The 18,690-nt window shown below is 41.7% G+C and overlaps 1 protein-coding gene across 1 annotated transcript in view; it reads right to left on the minus strand.

Moving 5' to 3' along the window:
- Positions 1–5,706: 5,706 nt before the first annotated feature.
- LOC126236621 (uncharacterized) overlaps positions 5,707–18,690 on the minus strand; it is a 50,268-nt gene continuing 37,284 nt past the window's right edge. The window contains exon 4 of the transcript XR_007544967.1: positions 5,707–5,833. The gene's annotated coding sequence lies outside the window, so the exon portion shown is untranslated. The remainder of the gene's footprint in view (positions 5,834–18,690) is intronic.

An 18,690-nucleotide genomic window follows, 5' to 3' on the forward strand; every position in this document is an offset into this window, starting at 1 on the left:
AGACAGAACACAAGTTCAAAAGCATTGACACAAGTAGATTTTGTAGCAATCACCACATAGAAGTGTGTGCTTGTGAAGTAATGCTGAATAGTTCACTTTGAAAAACAGTTCACTTTTAATTGTAACAGTATGTAGATCCCCACTGGGAAATTTTGAATTATTTATGAGGAACCTGGATTCCTTACTGTGCTGTCTGTCAGACATCAGCAAGCAGTTAATAGTCTGTGGTGACTTCAGTGTAGATTTTCTAAAGGATTCTGATAGGAAAAATGGTCTGGAAACTTTACGTGGATCCTAAAATTTGCTCTCAGTAGTTAACTTTTAACATGTGTGGATAAAGACACTAGGTCGCTAATTTATAAGGTTTCTTTGATGAGGCACAAAGAAAGAAAATAACTGTTTACCCAGTAACAAATGCTCTATCTGGTCATGATGCACATTTAGTCAGGATAAATGACATAGTTCCTTACAGTGGGGATACACCTCAGTGGAAGTCAGTCAGAATCATTAATGACTACAGGGCAAATGTTTTTAAGAGTAGTTTACAAGGAACAACCTGGGATGAAATTCATAAAGAACCAAATGCCAATATAAATAAAAATGCCAATATAAATTCATATCAGTATTTGAAAATAGCTTTCCGTATAAGCTGATCAGAAGGGACACTAAACAGCCATGTAAAAAACCATGGATCACTAGGGGGATTAAAGTATCTTGTGAAAGGAAAAGGGAAATGTATCTTTTGGCAAGAACAAGTAGAGACCCTTCAGTAATTATGCACTACAAAACTACTCAAAACTACTAAGAAAGGTTATTAAAAATCAAGAAACATGCACATAATGTCAGAAATTAGTAGTCTGAGATCCGAGTCAAGGCAATTCAGAATACAGCGAAGCAAGAGACAGGACAACCAACCACAGAAGAGGATAACATTACTATTGAATTGAATGGAAGGGTTATAAATGACAAGTCATAGGTAGCAAATGTATTTAATAATAATTTCTTAAACACAGTAGAAAGTATAGAGACCAACAGTTCAAGAGAAAGATCACAGCAAAATGTTGAAGAAGTAACTCTCATAAAATTACATCACATGAATGTACCACCAACTTCTACTTCTGAAATTAAGAGAGTCATACATTTTCTCAAGAATCAAAGCTCTTCCGGTTTTCATGGTGTTTCCAGTAGAATACTGAAGATTTGTTCCCATATAATAAGGCCAATATTGTCTGAAATATGTAATACATCTAATTCAAGGCATGTTTCCAGAGAGAGTAAAATATGCCATTGTTAAACCCCTCTTTAAGAAAGGTAATAAGGGAGATGTCAGTAATTACTGGCCTATTTCACTGCTGACATCATTTTCCAAAATGCTTGAGAAGGTGATGTATTCGAGAACAGTATCTCACCTTGGCAACAATAATATCCTCAGCAAACCACAGTTTGGATTTCAGAAGGGTGAACAAAGTTCTGAAAAGCATCATTGACTGGTTTTCTGCAAATGGTGTCACCTTGAATTTCACAAAGACACATCATATTCAGTTCTGCACCTCTAGGGGTACTGTGATGGTGATGAAATTATACATAGGGTGGAAACTTCAAAATTCTTAGGTGTCCATATTGATGAGAATTAGAAAAAAAAAAAAAAAAACACATTTTGGAACTCCTGAAACAACTTTGAGGAGAGAGAAATCAGTAAGTTGACATATTTTGCTTATTTTCATTCAATAATGTTCTATGGAATAATGTTTTGGGTTAACTCATCTTTAAGGAATAAGGTCTTCATTGCCCAAAAATGTGCCGTAAGAATAACATGTGGTGCTCACCCACGATCATCTTGTAGACATATGTTTAACGAGTTGGGCATTCTGACTACTGTTTCACAGTATATTTATTCTCTCATGAGGTTTGTTGCAAATAATCCACTACAGTTCAAAAGGAACAATGAGGTACATAATTACAATACTAGAAGAAAAAATTACATTCATTACTCAATTTTAAGGTTGTCTTTAGCTCAGAAAGGGGTCCACAATGCTGCAACAAAAATTTTTGATTACTTACCTGGTGATACAAAATGTTAACAGACAGCAAGGTAAAATTTCAAAATAAATTGAAAAAGATTCTCCTTGACAACTCCTTCTATTCAGTAGAATAATTTCTATGTTTGTCATGTGTAAAAAAAGGTGGTGGGTAGGAATTTCTAACTCAATCTGTATATCTTGTTTTCATTTCGGGAAAGGGCGGGGGGATTTGATATATATAGTGATGTTTACAGTACAAATAGATCTACAAATTAATTTGCAATATGAATGTAAAATGACTCATTCCACATCATGATGATTTATCATGCAAAATGATCCATGGAACATGAAAGTAACTAACTCATCCAATTTTGGTTGAAAAAAATGTGGATTTTTTTGTGAGACAGTGTGGAAAATAACCACTTCAGACCCTATAGTTTCATAAAGGACCGATAGGTGGCATCTGTAATGGATGTGCAGGCCATGCAGAGAGCTATCACTGAGTTTCTTTTGGCAGAGAACCAAAGCATCACAGTTATTCATAGGCACTTGCTGAATGTCTATGGAAACCTGACAGTGAACAAAAACATGGTAAGTCATTGGGCAAGGCATCTGTCATCATTGTAATAAGGTCATGCAAACATATCTGATCTCCCAAGTGCTGGCAGGTCTCAGACAGCTGTGGCTCTTGCAATATTGGAGTGTGTCTACACTCTTATTTGAGGTGACCAACGTATCACAATCAAAGATCTTACAACACAAATGGACATCTGTGTTGGTAATGCTGACACACTCATCCACCAATTGGGATACTGAAAGGTGTGTTCCCACTGGATTCCTCACTGCCTAACAGAAGACCATAAAGAACCACCTGTGCAGAAATGCCTGTGCATTAGAAGGCTGATCTTGACAATTTTTTTTTATCAAACAGCATCAAAAGTGATAAAACATGCACTCTTTACTTTGAATAGGAAAGAAAACATAATCCTTGGAGTGGTGCCACACCACCTCTCCTCCAAAGAAAAATTTTAAAGCCATACCCTCAGCCAGTAAAGTCATGGCAATGGTCTGCAGGGATTCTATTTCATGTCCTCCATCATGATGAAATGGTCAACTCTGAAGTGTATTGTGCTACCCTAAGGAAACTGAAGAAATGACTTCAGCATGTTCATCACTACAAAAATGCAAACGAACTTCTCCTTCTTCATGACAACACAAGGCCTCTCACAAGTCTGCACACATGAGAGTAGTACACAAAACTTTACTTGACCGTTTTTCCTAGTCCACCCTATAGCCCAGATTCTGCATCTTCAGACTTCCACCTGCTTGGCCAAATGAAGGCTGCACTCCACAGGAAGCAGTGTATGGATCATAGGGAAGTTACTGAGGCAGCAAGACATTGGCTCCAATGTCGATCAGTGGAACTGTACCATGCGGGCATACAAAACCTCCCAGTAAGATGGCGTAAGGCCATCACACTAACAGAGATTAAATTGAAAAATATGATTTTATAGCCAAAACAGTGATGAATAATTTGGTGTATTGGAATCCTGACTGAAACCAACTTGCTTTCCAAAAAGATGTTGCATTACTTATTGAATGGCCTTCCACAACAAAGAGAAGACCTGCTTGCAAACAGGTATCACAGTCATAAAAAGAAAATGTGGAATATGGCATACACTCACAAGATTGAATTCCATCTGGTGGTACTTTGGACACGTGATCTGGTGAGGAAAGTACAGGGTGTTTCAAAATTAGACCAACAGACTTCGAGGGGATATAGAAGGTGTCATGAGTCACATACTTGGAACAGGAACATTTGTCCAGAAATGTCATCTAACAATGCCACAGAATGTTGAAGTTATAGGTGTTGGCACCTACATATGTATGTATATACAGGGTGATCCTGTGAAGGTGTTCCAAACTTCCAGGGGTGGTTGAGAAGATAACTATACCAATTTGAGGTAAAGGTCCCTGATCTGGAAACAAATGAGTCAAAAGTTATAAGCAAAAATCTTTATTATACCTCTGACAGTGGAACAGATGTACTGATACTGTTGTTGCTGTGTCTCAGGTCGGCAACTTTCAGAGGTGATAGTATGGACTAAAACAAGAAAAAAAGTCTCATAACCATAAACTCTAAAATGTATACCTTAAGAGCTGTAAGCACTCGTTCAATAGAGGAAATGTGTTTCACAGTAGCAAAGATGATCAAATGCTCATAGCTCTTAAGGTATGCATGTTTAATTTTATTCTTGTTTTTGTCCTCACTTCCATCTCTGAAACTTGCCTAAACAACAGTCATAGCAACAGTATCAGAGGTATCACAAAAATTTTCACTTATAACTTTTGAATCGTACATTTTCTTACAGGGTCCCTTACCTGAAATTGATGCATTTATCCTTCTCCAACATCCCTGGAAGTTTGTAATATCATCACAGAATCACCGTACGTATACATACATATATAGGTGCCAGCTACTATAGTTTGATGCTCATGGTGTCATTGGATGATGTTTCTGGATACAGGTTCCTATTCTCATCTTATTTCACAAGACACCTTCTACATCACCTCAAAGTTTGTTGGTCTAGTTTTGAAAGGTGAAAGATGACGAAACCTTGAGTAGGCAATGAAATGTTGGTCATCCATGCGTCACTACAGACCATCTTCAAAGACTCACCCAATTGACAAAGGGAGATAAGCAGCAATCCGTTGCAGATCTTGAAGAGAGAGTACAATGCTGGTGCAGGTGTAAATGCTTCAAACCATACCATTCAGCACATGTCATTGAACAGGTGCTCCACAGCACACAAACCCTATGTGTTCCCACATTGACCCAAGGAAATCATAAGTTAAGACTGTGGTGGGTGCAGGATTACTGATAGTCAACCATGGATTAATAGAAACTTGTCACTTGTTATGACACATTACTTGCTACATCAGGTTGATGGACGTGTCCAAATGCTCTGTCATCTAGCTGAATGACTGCTCGAAACATGCAATGGATGCTGGCGTCTAGGAGCATTATTATGTCATAGATGACGTTCACTTGGGCTCCCATGGTACTAATCAGATGCACCATGACAGCAGAGGAGCATGAATATTGTTGTTGACGATCCCCATCCCTTCGTGCTCGATGTCTCCACCAAAGAGCAGGATAACTATCCTTGTCACAATGACAGACCCATACTACAGTGTTTCGAGGATCATGATAATGAACTCTTATTGATCCCTTGGAGACAAAATCTGTCTGATCTGAAATCGATGGAATGCACCGGGGGTGCTACAGGGTCAACTCCACACCCAGAAACCACTTGCCCATAATATATGGTAATCGTGTGACCTCTGAGTAGACAGCTGGCACATGAAGCACTAGTCAAGTAGATGCCATGCAGAATTGCTGCTGTGTTGCATTCCAAATCTAGACCAATGTGCTATTAAGCAAACAGTCTTCATGTTTTGCCTCATAAGTGTATTTGGGATGAGTACTATTCCAGAATATCATATAAAGCCATATATCACCTCCAACATGTCACTAACAACTGCAATATCTTTATTTGAAACTGTCATTACAGTTCCTGAACAAAATAAGAATTTTTGTAGACAAGAAGCAAATGTGACTGATTACACACTGACATATACTTAATTGTGAAACATAAATAGTTAAAAAGTAAGAAATACTTTTGTGCCATTCTGCCTAAAGGGAGTTGAATATGGAATGTAATTACACTATCTGCCTACTTTTACACTGCTGATCCTGGATGCTCAAAGATTATTAATGCTGTTCCACATGAGATGACCACAGTAGAGGCCTGAAATAAATCCCCAGTTAATGGGCAATAGTTAATTAAAATGATGGTCTACAATAATAATCTGCATCTGACTGCATTAAATTGATGTTCGTCCTTGCACAGAGTCTAAAAGTTTCAAATCTCTTAGAGTTTCTAAGAAATCCAAAGATTACATATTTTGCACTGTTCAAAATTATGTTTACACATGTTGAATTAAACGAAACTGTTCAATTCTAAACTTCAATCAATGACCACTGCAAAATAATTTCACTTCAAGAAAATTAAAACTATGATTCATAAGACTATAAATGCTGTAACAAATTCTTTGTATGTATTTTGATAAATAACATCACCCTTAAGTGCAATATTTTCTGTCACTATCTTTCAGTATTTCAGCTAATTCAAGATTCTGTTAAAAGAAGTACAACATAATAAATTCACTTAATCAAGAACACAAGCTCAAGACTGGAGTATAACAATAATAATTTCATTTTCATGTTCTGCAGGAGTGGCATCCCGATGTCCTTCGGCTGCCGCTGTATTATTATCCTGCTGTTATCATTCATGCAGGCACTAACACATACTAAAATAAAGTTTCTGATGTAACTGATCATGATGTTCTGTTACAGACTCTAAATGCTTATGGAATTTAAGGCCTTCAAAACAACATGATCACACACAAATCACCCAAATAAAATATAAAGATGGAAAGCGCACACAATTTCCAATTTTTATAGTAATGTACAAAACAATCAGTTTTATAGAGTCCATTGAGGGCCAGTTCTTTGACCCTTTCTGTTCTTTGTTTATCTTAATAATCTAGCAGGAAAAATTATTAATGGAATTATAGCACTTTTTGCAGACAACACAAGCATCTGAATTAGATCAAGCATTGAAGGCAGCCTACAGGAAATAGCTGGAGTTGCAATACAAAATTTAACACAGTGATTCAGAACTAACAGGCTTATAACAAATTTGGATAAAAAATTTCCATGCTGCACAGAATCTCCAACCTGTAACACCGACTTTTAGCATTGACAGAAAAACTCTCTCTGCAGTGAGACAATATTTTTAGGGATTTGTATTCCTCACCCATGAACCACGGACACTGACATGGTGGGGTGGCTTGCATGCCTCAATGAAACAGATAGTTGTACTGTAGATGCAACCACAATGGTGTGGTATCTACTGAGACACCAGACAAATGTGTCGTTTCTGAAGAGGGGCAGCAGCCTTTACAGTAGTTACATGGGCAGCATTCAGGACGATTGAGTGACCTGGCCTTATAACATAACCAATGTGGCCCTTCTGTGCCAGTACTGCGAACAGCTGATAGCAAGTGGAAACTAGAATAATTATATGTCCCGTGAGCAATCAGTTCTACTGTTTGGTTAAATAATGATGACCATCCTCTTGGGTAAAATGCCCCAGAGGTAAAATAGTGTCCCATGAGGATCTGGGCAGGGACTAGTCAGAAGGATGTCATCATCAGAAAAAACAAAACTGGTTCTCTAGAGGTTGGAATGTGGAATGTTAGTTCCCCTAATCAGGCAGGGTCAGAAAATTAGAAAATTTAAAAAGGGATATGGATAGGTTGAAGTTAGGTATAGTGGGAATTTGTGAAGTTCAGTGGCAGGATGAACAAGACTTCTGGTTGGATGAGTACATGATTATAAACACAAAATCAAATAGGGGTAATACAGGAGTACGTATAACAATGAATAAGAAAATAGGAATGTGGCTAAGCTATTAAAGATAGCATAGTGAACAGACTGTCATAGTCAACATAGACATGAAACCAAGACCCACCATAGTGGCACAAATTTATATGCCAACCAGCTTCACAGATGATGATGAGATGGAGGGAAAAAAATGACGAGATAAAGGAAATTCTGCAGATATTTAACGGAGAGAAAAATTTGATTGTGATGGGACACTGTAATTCGGTAGTAGGAAAAGGAGGGGAATGAAAAATAGTAGGAGAATATGGACTGGCAGAAAGGAATTGTGGAGGAAATTGTATGGTAGAATTTTTCATAGACCATAATGTATACTGAAAAAGGCTGTGGGGCCCATCCAGAAGAAATTGATCTGTAATTTAATCATTGATAACACTTGGTTTAAGACTCTTGTAAACATGGAAGAGGCTTTGTGAGACTGGCAAGTTTCACATTGATTATGTCATGGTAACACAGACTTATTGGAACCAGATTTTAAACCGTAAGAAATTTCCAGGGATAGATCTGGACTCTGACCACAATTTATTGGTTATGGACTGTAGATTACAACTGAATAAATTGCAGAAAGATAGGAAATGAAGGACATGGGGTCTCAATAAGTTGAAATAACCAGAGGTTGTTAAGAATTTCGGAGGTACCATTAGGCAATGACTGACTTAAATAGGGGAATATAATTCAGTAGAAGACAAATGGGTTGCTGTGAGAGGATTACATAGGGAAAAAGACAAAGCCTAGTAGAAATCCTTGTTTATCACAGGAGACATTGAATTTAATCAGTGAAAGGAGAAATATAAAAATGCAGCAAATGAAGCAGAAAAAAGACTAAATAAATGTCTAAAAATGTGTGTGACAGGAAGTGCAGAAGGCTAAACAGGAATGGTTAGAGGATAAATGTAAGAATACAGAAGCATATATCACTAGGGGAAAGATAGATATGGCCCATAGCAAAAATATAGAGGCCTTTCAAGAAAAGAGAAGCAGCTGCATGAATATCAAGAGCTGAGATGGAAAATCAGTACTAAGCAAAGAAGAGAAAGCTGAAAGGTGGAAGAAGTATATAGAGGGGACTGTACAAGGGAAATTAACTTGAAGGAAACATTATAGAAAAGGAAGAGGATTTAGATGAAGATGAGACAGGAGATATGATGTAACAAGAAGAATTTGGCAAAGCAGTGAGTGATCTAAGTTGAGAAAAGGCCCCTGGACTAGACAACATTCCATCAGAATTACTGATATTCTAGGGAGAGCCAGCCACAATAAAACTATTTCATCTGGTGTGCAAGACATGTGATATACCCTCATAATTCAAGAAGAATGTAATAATCCCAATTCCAAAGAAAGAAAGTGTTGACAGATAAGAATATTACCAAACTATCAGATTAATAAGTTATGATTGCAAAATATTAACATGAATTAATTACAAAAGAATGGAGACATTGGTAGAAGCTGACCTTGGGGAAGATTAGTTTGGGTTCTGGAAAAATTTTGGAACATGCTGAGCAATACTGACCCTAAGACATATCTTAGAAGGTAGGTTAAGGAAAGGCAAACCTACATTTATAGAATTTGTAAGCCTGGAGAAATCTTTTAAAAGCAATGACTAGAATACACTCTTTGAAATTCTGAAGGTAGCAAAGGTAAAATGTATGGGGCAAAAGGCTATTTACAATTTGTAAGAAAACCAAATGGTAGTTATAGGAGTCAAGGGACATGAAAGAGAAACAGAGGTTGAGCAGGGAGTGCAACAAGGTTGTAGCCTAACCCCAATGTTATTCAATCTCTACAATGGGCAAGCAGTAAAGGAAACCAAAGTAAAATTTGGTGAAGGAATTAAAGTTCAACTTCAAGGTCACTCACTGATTTGCCAAATTCTTGAGATTTGCTGATGACATTGTAATTCTGTCAGAGGCAGCAAAAAAATCAGAAGAGCAGCTGAATGGAATGGACAGCACCTTCAAGAGAGAGTATAAGATAAACATCAACAAAAGCAAAACAAGGGTAATGGAATGCAGTCAAATTAAATCAGGCAATACTGAGGGAATTGGATTAGGAAATGATGCAGTAGTAGTTGTGTTTTGCTATATGGGCAGTAAAATGATGGCCAAAGTGGAGAGGATGTAAAACTCAGACTACCAATGACAAGAAAAGCATATCTGGAGAAGAGAAATTTGTTAACAACAAATATAGATACAAGTGTTAGGAAGTTTTTCTGAAGATATTTGTGGAGAGTGTAACCTTGTATGAAAGTGGAACATGGAAGATAAACACTTCAGACAAGAAGAGAATAGAAGCTTTTGAAGTGTTGTGCTACAGAGGAATGCTGATGATTAGATAGGTATATCATGTAACTAAGTGAGGAGGAACTGAATAGAATTGGGGAGAAAAAAAACTGTGGCACAACTTGATTAAAAGAAGGGATTGGTTGATGCTACACATTCTGAGACATCAGAAGATCACCAGTTTAGTATTTAGTACTGGTTGGGCAGGAGTGGGGGTGGGGGGCAGGTGTAAGAATTTAGAGGGAGACTAAGAGATGAAGACAGTAAGTAAGTTCAAAATGATGTAGGCTGCAGCAATTATTCAGAGTTGAAGAGACTTGCGCAGGCTAGAGTAACATGGAGAGCTGCATAAAACCAGTTTTCAGACTGAAGACGACAAAAACAACAACATATTCAGTAAAATCTGAAATGGGAGATGCACCTGAAATAAAAAGCTACATACATCTGCTGTAAGAAGCCTCACACAAAATACAAGCCGTGCATTAATGATAACATTGTAACATAACAGTATCCAATCACTACCGATGTACAGAATTGTCTTTTGGAGGAACTCCATAATTAGCAGAAAAACATTTTGACTAGAGAAAAAGATTGTCAGAATAATAAAACAAGCTACATACAGAAGCCCCTTTGGGCTAGTATTTAAAAGTCCCAATATATTTCCCCTGCTTTGTTTATGTATTTACCAAGCACTAATCTTTGCAAAAGGGAGCACTTTAAAAGAAGAAAATATCTTCAGGATAACTGTGATTTTTCACTCTTATGACACTAGGCAGAAGCATAACTTGCATGTCAATACAGGAAGTGCAAATATTTGTACTGCCAACATGCAGTGAAGAACTTTCTGCAACAGTGTGGTGTAGTGTCTTGTGTCTGTGTTTTTAACAAATTTGGTAGTGTGAATACTTTTCTAAAAGACAACAAGGCTTGTTTTTTTTTCTCCATTTTCATTTGCAATTTAGTAGGAGGATGAATACGGAATGTGCCTGCATGCACATGCAGGAAGAGCTGGCCACAGTTTGCAGGCAGCTAAAGTTGCTGTTGAACACAGTCAACTGTCTACAGGTTGCTGCCTCTGAACCATCTACAGGGTTTAGTTGTGGCAGGGAAACTGGTGCGTCACATTGGGCACCTCGAGTGTTGCATATTTTGTCCATGGGCTCTGCCATCGAGGCACCTTCCAGCATAGCCAACACAAGGAGACCACACTCACTTCCGGGTGAGTGGCAGATTGTAGGCTGTTCGTGTAGATTGGGATAGAGGATGAATGTAGAGACTAGCTGTCTGGCCTTGACCATTAACACTATAAATGGACAAGTGACTGCTCCATTGGGAGTGTCTGAGCAGGTACACTAAGTTATTGGAACCTCCAGTGTTTGGCACATTATGAAGCCCCTTATGAAAATAGTGTCCAATGTTGGAAAGAAGTCCAGTGTGCACTCAGTATGTCTGCCAGGGGGCCTCATCCAAGATGGGGCTATCAAGTGTGCGAGATGCAGTCATCTGCAAGTTGTGGATCATTTCTGCAGCAGTGACACCTGTAAGTTGAGTACTGAGGCCATCCTCAGTGTGAAGTGGAACTACCTTCCCATCATTATCTGAAATTGCTTCCTCATGTCAACAATCTCTGAAGAGGTTATTTTAGCACAAATTTTTAACTTTCTGGTGTGGTGCCAATGAGGTCGACACCAGTATCGATCTGAGTATCGTCTTTGAACTAAGCTAAACATTATCTTTGTGCAGTTCCGTCATCCAGTTCTTTGTAAGCCTTGCTTGTGTAAAGACCATCTGGTCAGATAAACTACCTCCTCACATCCGCTTTGCTCTGGCTCAGAGGTCTCCCAAACCTGTCGAGCAACGAATGACAATTGCTGACCAACTACATGATGCATCACTGCTCTATTTCGCCAGCCACTGCCTACCTGGCAAGTCTCAGGTTCAGGCTCTTCGTCCCGTGGCCAGGGCCGTACTGTACCGACTGTTCCGCTCGCTCCGGGAAGCAGTAAACAAGCAGCTGGGACGTCACTGGCTCTGCCCACAGTCACGCCCCATCCTGCAACTGAACCTGCTGGGGCCACTGAACCTCGGCCACCACCTCTGGCAACGAACTTTCCGCAGGAAATGCAACCACACTACCCATACTGTTACTTCCACACACGGTTTAGTGAGGTGGCACGGAACTGCAGACCACCCTGCTGCTTCCCAAACGCCAATCGCAGGTAAGTGTGGGTGCTGCCTCCTGTGCACAACATGACAGGCACCTCCCAGTGCTCCATTCAGTCCGGGAACAATTGGATAATTACGGACGACTTTATATTAAAGACATTTTGTCGGGATACTTTTTCCTAGTGGACACAGGTGCCGATGTTTCGCTGCTGCCTACGTCCTTAGTGTTGTTGAACATCCGCCCTCATCATACTTCACTGCAAGCCATTAATTCAACTAAACTACAATGCTCGGGTTCAACCTCCCACGTCGTCTCACTCTCCACAAACTGCAAACTCGAGTGGACTTTTTTAGTGTGCAGTATTGAGGAACCTATACTAGGCATTGACTTCTTGCAACACCACAAACTTTCACCGGACCTAGTGTGAAACACCGTGTTTCATCACCCGTCCAAAACTCACTTCCCCTGTGCTCCGTTGAGCAAACCCCTCCATTACACGTCAGTCCGGGCTCATCTCATCCGTACATGCTCGTCTCTGTCGATGACGTTACAAGAAACAACGCACAAGTGCCTTGTTGAGCTTGAAAACGTCGGCAGCAAGGACGAAGCAAGGTCAGTAAGTGCGCCGAATCTGCTTGTAGTCCCAGCAATCGAGCCTCCGTGTGCTTACCTCCCGCTACCCCTCGCAACTGTTCTATCAAGTCTACCATAATGTGTACTAACAGTTTCACAGGACCACATCCCCCCCTAACATGGCAGCATTTGACACTCGGCCAGACAAGAGTGCGCATGTGCGACGAGCGTCACGTGTTCCCGAACTGACAGCTCCTACCCCTCTCCTCGCGGACAGCATCTCAAACTATGCAACATCGGCTCCTGCGCGCCGCCGTGCAACTGCCACTGACAACACAAACAGTGCACTTGCGCCTAGCGCTTCGCCCGCGACCGTGATGCCACAGGCCGCGTCCTCAGACAATGGACTCCACTAACACTTCATGAGCTCTACCGAGCTCACCCAACTACGGTGCCACTGCTTCGGGCTGGCAGCCATCTTGTCACATTGACTCCTGGGACACTTCGCTGCCTCGGCTCCCGTCGGATCCGCCGAGTGGCTCCGAACACCACAACCACGCTTCGCCTGCCCTGCCTGCCACACATTGTAAACAAACCGCCTCCCGTGCCGCCGGCAACATTTTCGTCATCACCAACAGCATGGTTCACAAGCTTCGCCTCACGCCAGGCCCCCTGATCTCCAGTAAACCACGTCGACTTTGTCCAAAGCACCTCTCCAACCTTAAAAAGCAGATTTCTGAACTTCTAAGCTCCGGCGTCATTGAACCCTCTGCCAGTAGCTGGTCTACGCCCGTTCATATGACACCCAAGAAAGATGGGTCCTGGCGCATGTGCGGACACTACCGTCGACTAAACGCACGAACAATTATGGTCACCTACCCCATACCCAACATTGCCGACTTTACCAGTTCCCTCACAGGTGCGACCACGTTCTATGTCATTGATTGCAAATGGGCCTACCACCAGATCCCCATGGCACCTGAAGAGATCAAGAGGACAGCATTCACCACCCCAATTGGGTTATTTCAGTTTCGATTCATGCTCTTTGGTCTGAAAAATGCAACCCAGACCTGGCAACGCTTCGTCAACGAAGTGCTATTTGACTTGAAATTCTGCTTTGCATACCTTGATGACATTCTTGTGTTCAGCTCCTCCGTCGAGGACAACATTCGACATGTGCAAACCGTTATGAACACTCTCGCGGCAGCAGGTATCGAGACCAACCAGGACAAATTGCAGCTATATTAACTCACTGTCACTTTTCTTGGTTTTTGGGTCTCTGCCGACGGCATTTCACCGCCCCCTGAGAAGGTACAAACAATACTAAACCTACCCAGACCTGCGTCATTCAAAGAGCTCCAGCGCTTTCTGGGGACAGTTAATTATTATCGCCGACATCTACATCGGGCTGTGGAGATTCAGGCTCCACTGACGGATGCCTTGGCAGGCACCCACACTTCTGGATCTCGGACCGTTCCATGGATCCCTGCTATGACTGACTCTTTCACCACCCTCAAAAGTCTTCTTGCCGAGGCCTGCACCATCCCGCATCCTCATCCCAATGTGCAGCTTTTCATCACCACAGACAGCGATACTGCCATCGGCACTGTCCTTAGCCAGACAATCAACGGCCAGACTTCGCCTCTGCAGTTCTTCTCACGCAAGCTCACTGACACACAACGGAAATATTTCGCGTTTGACAGGGAGTTGCCTGCGGTCTATGAAGCGATGAAGCATTTTAAGACTGATGTTGAGGGACGCCCTTTCTATGTTTTAACGGACCACAAACCCCTGGCTGCGGCCATTACAAACCCGCCAGCGGACCCGCCTCCTCGCTGCTTCAGATACATGGACTTCATATCTCAGTTCACCACCGATATCAGACACATAAAGGGTGCTGACAATATCTTTGCTGATTTCCTTTCATGAGTCGACGCCGTTAATTCACTGTTAGACCTCTCTGAACTGCCAAATCTCTTCACTACACTTCATCCGCATCACCTTCCCTGGCATTTCTGGTGAAATCTGGTGCGACGACAGTACGGGCATGTTACGCCCCCTCATCCCAACCACGCTCCGTCGAGCTGTCTTCAACACACTGCATAATTTAGTCCACCCTGGTGTTTGTGTGTCTGCCCGCCTTGTTGTGGAGCGCTTTATGTTGAGAAATGTCAGCAAGGACTGCCAGCAATGGGCACGCTTCTGCATCGCGTGCCAATGCTGCAAAGTACACAAGCACACTTCACCCCCCCCTCAGAACCTATTTGATCCCTCCTGGGCGTTTCCAGCATATTCATATTGACATTGTCGGCCCTCTCCCCCCCTCTAACGGCTTTTGTTATGTCCTCTTGTCTATCGACCGAACAACTCGCTGGGTCAAGGCTGTCCCCCTCCCCAATATTACGGCAGAAACTGTTGCTCGAGCTTTCGTCGAGTCATGGGTATCGCGTTTCGGATGTCTAGCTATCATCATGATCGACCAGGGCAGACAATTTGAGTCAGCCCTGTTCAACGAGATTTGTAACATCTGCGGCATCCAGCACATCCATACCACAGCATATCACCCGCAAAGTAACGGGCTAGTTGAGCGCTGGAACCGCACTTTCAGGGTGGCTCTTCGATGCCACGACTCTCTACGGATGGAGGCCCTTCCCCTTGTGCTACTCGGCACTCATGCGACCTATAAGGAAGACCTCAAGGGCACATTAGCCGAATTCGTATACGGCCAGAACATTGTTCTCCCTGGCCATCTTGTGAACCCTTCTGCTTCTCTCCCTCAGTCTGACTTACCTTCCTTCGTGGACTGCGTCAGATGCCACTTATCAATCTCCATATCCCTCTGCTGGTCAGCCACTCCTGCCCTAAGGTTCACGTCCCGAAATCTCTGGACAATTGTGAATACGTCCTGCTCCGAGATGACACTGTGAGGCTCCATTCGTTGAGCTCTCCTCTGACCTCGCTCCCTACTCCCGTCTCACACACTCCATCGAGTGACCCCATGCTCCCCACATCAAGCTTACCTATGATCACGCCCTCGCTGCTGGGCCCTTTGCCGGTCCCTTCGACCTCTCCCCCTTCGCCTGCCTCACCCTGTCGAGTTTCCTCATGCCCCCCCATCTTGAACGTGCCCTCGCTCGAGGTGTTTGTGCCTGTTCCCCTGGACATAATGCACGACATCTCTATAATACTACGCGATGATACACTGTTCGTGATGTGTTTCCCTTCATCCGGTGCTCATGACACAACCTCCGCCATTCGCTGCCACCTGGTGAAATGTGTTCCCCTCTCGCCCGACGTCAACCTGGACATGCTTCGTGTGTTCGCCACGCCCACCGGAGACATCGTCGTTGTCGCTCCGTTCCTCCCACAAACTGCCGGCCTACCTGTCGCCGCATGACCAGCACGCCCAGTACGACGCACGGCGCGCTTCAATGACTTCCAGGTTCGGTGGCTGGACCTTCCTTCACGACATCTACCCACACAGCTCCCCGATGACGCTGTTGAGCTGACCGTGGTCCGGCTCCCGCGGACCACCCCTGTCGAAGCCATAGTCACCCCTCTCCCCCCCCCCCCCACCCCGGCCTCTCAAGAGTACTCCGTACTGCGGGACGGGGGGGGGGGGGGCTGTGTGGCGCCAATGAGGTTGACACCAGTATCGATCTGAGTATCGTCTTTGAACTAAGCTAAACATTATCTTTGCGCAGTTCCGCCATCCAGTTCCTTGTAAGCCTTGATTGTGTAAAGAGGTCAATAAATGAACTCCAGATAATTAGGTGTTGTTTGGTGTAACTCACCCCAACATCCGCCTCACTGGACTTTATACTGTTATGCCTATAACCAGTTCCAATCATAAACTGCCTTTTAAAAAAAATACTACAAATGAGTTTACTATGTCAGATTAAATTTCACATATATTTGCTACCCAGCTTATAGTAGCAACTAAGGGCAGTAAGGTGTTTGTTAATAACCCCACTTTGAAATTTCATGACATGAACTGTGCAGTCATGTTGCTACATATTCTATTTCTGAAAAGCTTTGATGTTTATTCACTATGATTATTTCAAATGATAGCTTTACTTGAGAGAAAACCAGAATACTGTTAACAACATCTTATTCAAAGTGATTTGTTTATAATCATCGAAAATGTAATGTAAATTGTTGTACTGTAAAATTCATTGCAATTGTAAATGAAATTAAGTATACTTTTCCAAAATGAATATGAGAACACGTAGGGAAATATATGACCCATTTTTAAATGTAGCTAACTAAAATTATCTCATGACATGTAATTGTTATTTTGTAAATCTTACATTTAACAATGTATTCGATTGTTTAGTTTTATATAAAAGAAAGTGGTGCATGAGCCACTAAGGAGGCTGTCAGATGGCCACTGTATATTCCATCTACGTACACACAAATAAGTCACAATATGACAAGAAAAATGATATACTCTGTTTTATTTAAAAATTAGTATGTCAGCAACGTCAAATTCTGGGACTTTCTGAAGCAACAACCCCTGAGGATATCAAAGCTGAGTATCTCATCACATGGAGCAGCTAAGTTATAATGTGAGCTTTCATTAACTGTGACTGAAATTTTCTAGTTTCACTCGTCTTCCTATGTGTGAATGGTGGAGGCCCAAACTAAGTTGCTCTGATGGTGTGATTGAGAATTCACTATTACTACTGTCCAACTGTGGACAGAACTAGAGAAACTGTGTATCTTTTTCTAACTCAGTGTCAGTGGTAATTAAAATGCTTCCCTTATCCCTCACATTTTAAGTGCATATGGATGGCTGGCAGAAATGGTGACCACATCTTCATGAGACACAAGCAGAGCTTACAATTCTGCAATACTGTACCCAGAATATATTGGAGTTCTTTGGTTTGGAGCCAAGTCAGGCATCTCAAGAGGTTCATCAGTTCTTTGATGGTGTTGGCTGCAGATTCCTGAACCTACATTGTGGAGTGGACAATTGTTGGATAGGCCTTTATCGGTCAGGATACAGTACACAGAGGAAGCAACTATGTACTCGGGCAGTAGAGTACTTGTGGTATACATGTGGCTTCTTTTTTGTTTAGTTTAGTTTTAGGTCCTCTGGTGAACACTTAGCACCCGATACACAGAGTGTGAAATCAGACTGCAAACAAAGTAAAGACACTTCAAAGTTCAACATTTTAACAGTAAATTGCTGAAGCATTCAAAGCAAAGTCCCAGAATTTACCACGCTCCAGGAAAGCTGTAGCACTCAAATTATAATTGAAACTGGCAGGGCGATAAAACTTGAAATAGAAAGCTTTGAAATATTTAATGAGGCATGGAACACATGAACAAGAGAGGAGTTAGACACTGTAGGAAGGGAATGTTCATTGCAACTGATAAAAATATTATGCCTATTGATGTTCAAATTGACTCTGACTGCAAAGCTATCTGGACAGGAGTAACTAGCCTAGGTGAACTCAAGTCAATCATCGGATGTTTTCACTTGCCACGCAATACTGCCATTACAGTTGCATAATACTTCAAAGAAAGTCTATGCCCAGTAGTGTGTAAGCACCCCAATACTGCAATATTAGTTTGAGGTGATTTAAACCAGTGAGTATAGACTCAAACGTCTATGGAAACATCACAGGTAGTACAAACAGACAGTTTGGTGAAACAGTGCTAAACACATTTTCCAAAAACTGCCATGAGCAGCTAGTTCAACAACCACACACAATGGAAATATTTTAGACCATGTAGCTATAAACAGGCCTGACCTTATCAGCAGTGTCAGATAGAGATCAGGATTATTGATCATGGTGTCATCATAGTGATCATGGTTACTAAAGTTAATAAATCTATCAAGAAGGTTAGGAGATCTTTTATGCTTGAAAGACCAGATGAGCAGTTGTTAGCATCCTGCTTATGTAATGAATGGACCTCATTCAGGTCCAGTATCATGGACATAGAGGAATTTTGGGCAGATTTTAAACTGATTATAAATCACAGTTTGGAGAAGTACATGCTAAGTGGCTAAGGATGGAAAAGAGCATTGTAGTTTAACAAGAAAATTTGCAAAAATGCTGAGGGAATATAGATTGTTGCACTTTCAGTTCAAAAAATAACACAGAAATGTTG

Source organism: Schistocerca nitens, chromosome 2, assembly GCF_023898315.1.
Source record: "Schistocerca nitens isolate TAMUIC-IGC-003100 chromosome 2, iqSchNite1.1, whole genome shotgun sequence".
NCBI lineage: Eukaryota > Metazoa > Arthropoda > Insecta > Orthoptera > Acrididae > Schistocerca > Schistocerca nitens.